The 5,000-nt window shown below is 54.0% G+C and overlaps 1 non-coding gene across 1 annotated transcript in view; it reads left to right on the forward strand.

Annotated features, from left to right (window-relative positions):
* Positions 1–4,362: 4,362 nt before the first annotated feature.
* The window catches only part of LOC126453875 (small subunit ribosomal RNA), a 1,901-nt gene continuing 1,263 nt past the window's right edge, over positions 4,363–5,000 (forward strand). The window contains exon 1 of the ribosomal RNA XR_007585141.1: positions 4,363–5,000. This exon is cut by the window's right edge and continues 1,263 nt beyond it. This is a non-coding gene — a ribosomal RNA (small subunit ribosomal RNA).

Raw genomic sequence — 5,000 nt, forward strand, 5'->3', positions numbered from 1 at the left:
CCCGCGGCATGACGTCCTGCAACGACGATACCGCCATCTATGAGACGCCAAGCCGACTAAGACAGCGATGGGCCCACAGTGCCCATCTTTCGACCCCACCCACAAAGCCTGCGTCCTCTGTCGACCACAGCACCCCAACGCCAGCGCCTCTGCCGCACGAAATCGTCGACCGGCAATCACTCCACCGGCGCCCCACCCTAACCGCCCAACTCGCAACTCCAGCGGATGAACGGCGGACTTTTCCCGCAGTCGCAATGTGCAATCCACCCCTATAACTTGCGTTTCATGAAGAGTTATGTCCAATATGCGACATTCCCGCTGTCCCTATACATGAGCTGCGAGCTGTACCAGTTACGAGCTAGAGACGCGATCGCGTTGCTCTCTGTACGAATGCCGATGCTGAGCGGTCAGCTAGGAGGCGCTCCATCCATGTCGGTACCGGTGGGCGTTGCACTCGCAGTCGCAAAAACGTACGGCAAGTATATTACTCGGAAGAGTTTATGACAGTCCAAGCCCCCCTGCGTGGGGAGCGTCTTTCTAGGCCATGACCCACCGGAAGGGCGCAGCGTCCCCCACCCCAGACATGTGACGTCACACTATCGGTATTGACGACTCGACTCATTGCTTATAATCATTTGCCATACACCGGTGGAAGCTGCCGAGACGAGTAGCTACATAGCGCGCTCGCCGTGTCACTAATGTACAGAGATACAACAGTTTCGACTGGAACCGGATTAAACGTATACACGGCGCTGATTAGTAATACATAGACCCATCAGAATACAGATAATATATACAACTGTCCGTATACATGCTGAAAGACTCTGCTCACAATCACAACCACACGGCAGCCACACACTCTTATCACGCACTACTCTCCGCCTGTAACACGCACACAGACAATATGTAAGCACCAGCATGGAACAACACCCAGTGCATCCTCTCCGCCACATGAGACAATCCACACTGTCATAACCAGACTGGGAGGTCCACTCAGAAAACGGAATATCCCACCCCCCCGACAACCACCATTGCTCAGCTAAGCCACCAACACCCACACATGTCCTACACAGGGGTGCACCCAACATCACAATACTGCCTCCTCTCACAGCACACAAACAATGGCAGGAATGAAAGACACAGGTCTGCCACAAGCATGGAATCGGAGCGCCGCCTGTCATGAGCCAAAGGTGCATCCTGACGTGGCAAATCAGATGATGCCGCAGGCATCCACTTACTATAATCACAATCAACAAACCGACCGGCCGCCCCCCCCCCCCCCCCATTACACCTTTCCATACAACAATGTGTACCTTAACCTAAACTATACTGTACCTTAACCTAAACTATACTGTACCTTAACCTAAACTATACTGTACCTTAACCTAAACTATACTGTACCTTAACCTAAACTATACTGTACCTTAACCTAAACTATACTGTACCTTAACCTAAACTATACTGTACCTTAACCTAACCTATACGGTACCTCAACCTAACCTATATTGTGCCTCAACCTAACCTATGTTGCGCCTTAACCTAACCTATGTTGCGCCTTAACCTAACCTATGTTGCGCCTTAACCTAACCTATGTTGCGCCTTAACCTAACCTATGTTGCGCCTTAACCTAACCTATGTTGCGCCTTAACCTAACCTATGTTGCGCCTTAACCTAACCTATGTTGCGCCTTAACCTAACCTATGTTGCGCCTTAACCTAACCTATGTTGCGCCTTAACCTAACCTATGTTGCGCCTTAACCTAACCTATGTTGCGCCTTAACCTAACCTATGTTGCGCCTTAACCTAACCTATGTTGCGCCTTAACCTAACCTATGTTGCGCCTTAACCTAACCTATGTTGCGCCTTAACCTAACCTATGTTGCGCCTTAACCTAACCTATGTTGCGCCTTAACCTAACCTATGTTGCGCCTTAACCTAACCTATGTTGCGCCTTAACCTAACCTATGTTGCGCCTTAACCTAACCTATGTTGCGCCTTAACCCAACCTATGTTGCGCCTTAACCCAACTTATGTTGCGCCTTAACCCAACCTATGTTGCGCCTTAACCCAACCTATGTTGCGCCTTAACCCAACCTATGTTGCGCCTTAACCCAACCTATGTTGCGCCTTAACCCAACCTATGTTGCGCCTTAACCCAACCTATGTTGCGCCTTAACCCAACCTATGTTGCGCCTTAACCCAACCTATGTTGGGCCTTAACCCAACCTATGTTGGGCCTTAACCCAACCTATGTTGGGCCTTAACCCAACACACGTTGGGCCTTAACCCAACACACGTTGGGCCTTAACCCAACACACGTTGGGCCTTAACCCAACACACGTTGGGCCTTAACCCAACACACGTTGGGCCTTAACCCAACACACGTTGGGCCTTAACCCAACACACGTTGGGCCTTAACCCAACACACGTTGGGCCTTAACCAACACACGTTGGGCCTTAACCCAACACACGTTGGGCCTTAACCCAACACACGTTGGGCCTTAACCTCAACACACGTTGGGCCTTAACCCAACACACGTTGGGCCTTAACCCAACACACGTTGGGCCTTAACCCAACACACGTTGGGCCTTAACCCAACACACGTTGGGCCTTAACCCAACACCACGTTGGGCCTTAACCTGCTCTGTAATTGTCATACGACGCGTTAAATTAGTGTAGTGTTGCCTAACTGCAACCCCCGCAATATAGTTTGCTACTCGCACTGCCGGTCCCCAGTGTATCGCTTCATGTTAAACACCTTGCAGCTATACACTGTAATGTGGATGGCAGCAGGACGTACATGCTCAATGCCCTTTGCAGTTGTTCATTGGCATTTGCAGTTGTTCATTGGCATTTCGCATGGCGAAGCACTTAGCCTACGCTGTGGTACGGCCTGTGTCAACTGTCCGCTGATGTTGTACGTCCAAATCACACACTGTACTGCACATTGGTCCTCATGTACTGAATGATACATCGTGGTACATGTGACCGTACAACGACTGCGCCAACAACGGCGAACCATGCGGTCCAAATGTTGTGCACTCAGCTACGTGTCGTCTCCCTATAAGAGCTGGATTGCAGTGTGGTATGCCCTGGATGGCGATCAGCATGAGCCGTCTGTTGATGTAGTGGCGCGTGTTGTCAGACGTAGTCGTCTCTTCTCACACACCGTGATAGCATGGTGCACTGCGTTCCACATCTGCGACATGCGACAGAGGCCGGTTGACAGTCGTTCGCGCAATGGACATCGCATACGTAACGGGGGCCACCTTCCACGTGTTCGCGAAGCGTGCACATGTTGTTGCGTGTATGTGGGCAGACATAGTGTGTCGTGACAACCTGACACAGGCATGCAACAATCGTTGAATTTGCAAATGGCGATGGACGCCTACGTTTGCTGGTGACGTTACGCAAATGAACAACTGGTAAACCCGTTGTGGTGCGGTTGTTCTCGCTAGAGGTGAATCAGTGATGGCGACGATCGGTTGAGCTACCAACCGGTTGTTCCAGCGATACCCACCATGCCCACGAACGTGAATGGCATCTGGGTGTGAAGCGATACGCGGCGGTGGCTGGGTGGGACCGTCCCCGGCCGGTGAGGGGGGGGCCTCCCGGCGTGCTGGCCGCGCGGTGCGTGGGCGCACGCGCTACAGCCGGCTGGTGGGGGCGGCCAGTGGCAGGCGCGCCGGCCGACGGAGGCGGCAGGCGGCGCAGCTGCGCGCCGGCGCACCCTGCACGCGGCGCCGTGCGGCCAAAGTAGGTCCTCGCGGGCCCGGTGCGAAGCGCGGTGGACATCTGCAGTGTGCTGGTCCGATTGAGGACTGTGTGCGCTGAGGATGCGCCGCCGCCCGGCGCTCGGCGCCGCGGACGCCGTCTGCTGCTCGGTCGCCTCTGCGGTTCTCGCAGGTGGTTTGTATCGCAGCTGTGCGGACGTGTTGGCGCGTGCGCTGTGCTGGGAGAGTTCGCTTCGGCACCCCAAGTGGGGCTTTTGTCCTTCTGTGGCGCTGGCGTTGGAGCTGCCGGTCACCGTAGGTGGCGCGTGTTGTCTCCCGCCGGCAATGCCACGACAGCACGCTCCCGGGCCTCTGTCGGCAGCGGCAAGCTCAGTTGGGAGCACGGGTGGTCGCACCTAAAGCGTCTACTCGCCAAACCCCGGGCGATTGCGCCTCTCTCGAACCCGACCAAGTACTTAGGACGGCGCTGCGCGCCGCCGGGACCTGAGAGGGTTTCGAGGTGTATGGTGCAGGGGAGCTCAGCCTCCTCCTGTTTGCAGAATAATTGAGCGGGACGCTTGCGTGTTCGCGCGGGGCCCCCGGGACACACTCCCGGGCGGCCGGCTGCTCAGCTCTAGTTGACGCAGCTCCCTGGTTGATCCTGCCAGTAGTCATATGCTTGTCTCAAAGATTAAGCCATGCATGTTCTCAGTACAAGCCGCATTAAGGTGAAACCGCGAATGGCTCATTAACTCAGTTATGGTTCCTTAGATCGTACCCACGTTACTTGGATAACTGTGTAATTCTAGAGCTAATACATGCAAACAGAGTCCCGACCAGAGATGGAAGGGACGCCTTTTATTAGATCAAAAACCAATCGGTCGGCTCGGTCCGGTTCCGTTTGCCTTGGTGACTCTGAATAACTTTGGGCTGATCGCACGGTCCCTCGTACCGGCGACGCATCTTTCAAATGTCTGCCTTATCAACTGTCGATGGTAGGTTCTGCGCCTACCATGGTTGTAACGGGTAACGGGGAATCAGGGTTCGATTCCGGAGAGGGAGCCTGAGAAACGGCTACCACATCCAAGGAAGGCAGCAGGCGCGCAAATTACCCACTCCCGCACGGGGAGGTAGTGACGAAAAATAACGATACGGGACTCATCCGAGGCCCCGTAATCGGAATGAGTACACTTTAAATCCTTTAACGAGTATCTATTGGAGGGCAAGTCTGGTGCCAGCAGCCGCGGTAATTCCAGCTCCAATAGCGTATATTAAAGTTGTTGCGG

This window comes from Schistocerca serialis, unplaced genomic scaffold, assembly GCF_023864345.2.
Source record: "Schistocerca serialis cubense isolate TAMUIC-IGC-003099 unplaced genomic scaffold, iqSchSeri2.2 HiC_scaffold_969, whole genome shotgun sequence".
NCBI classification, from domain to species: domain Eukaryota; kingdom Metazoa; phylum Arthropoda; class Insecta; order Orthoptera; family Acrididae; genus Schistocerca; species Schistocerca serialis.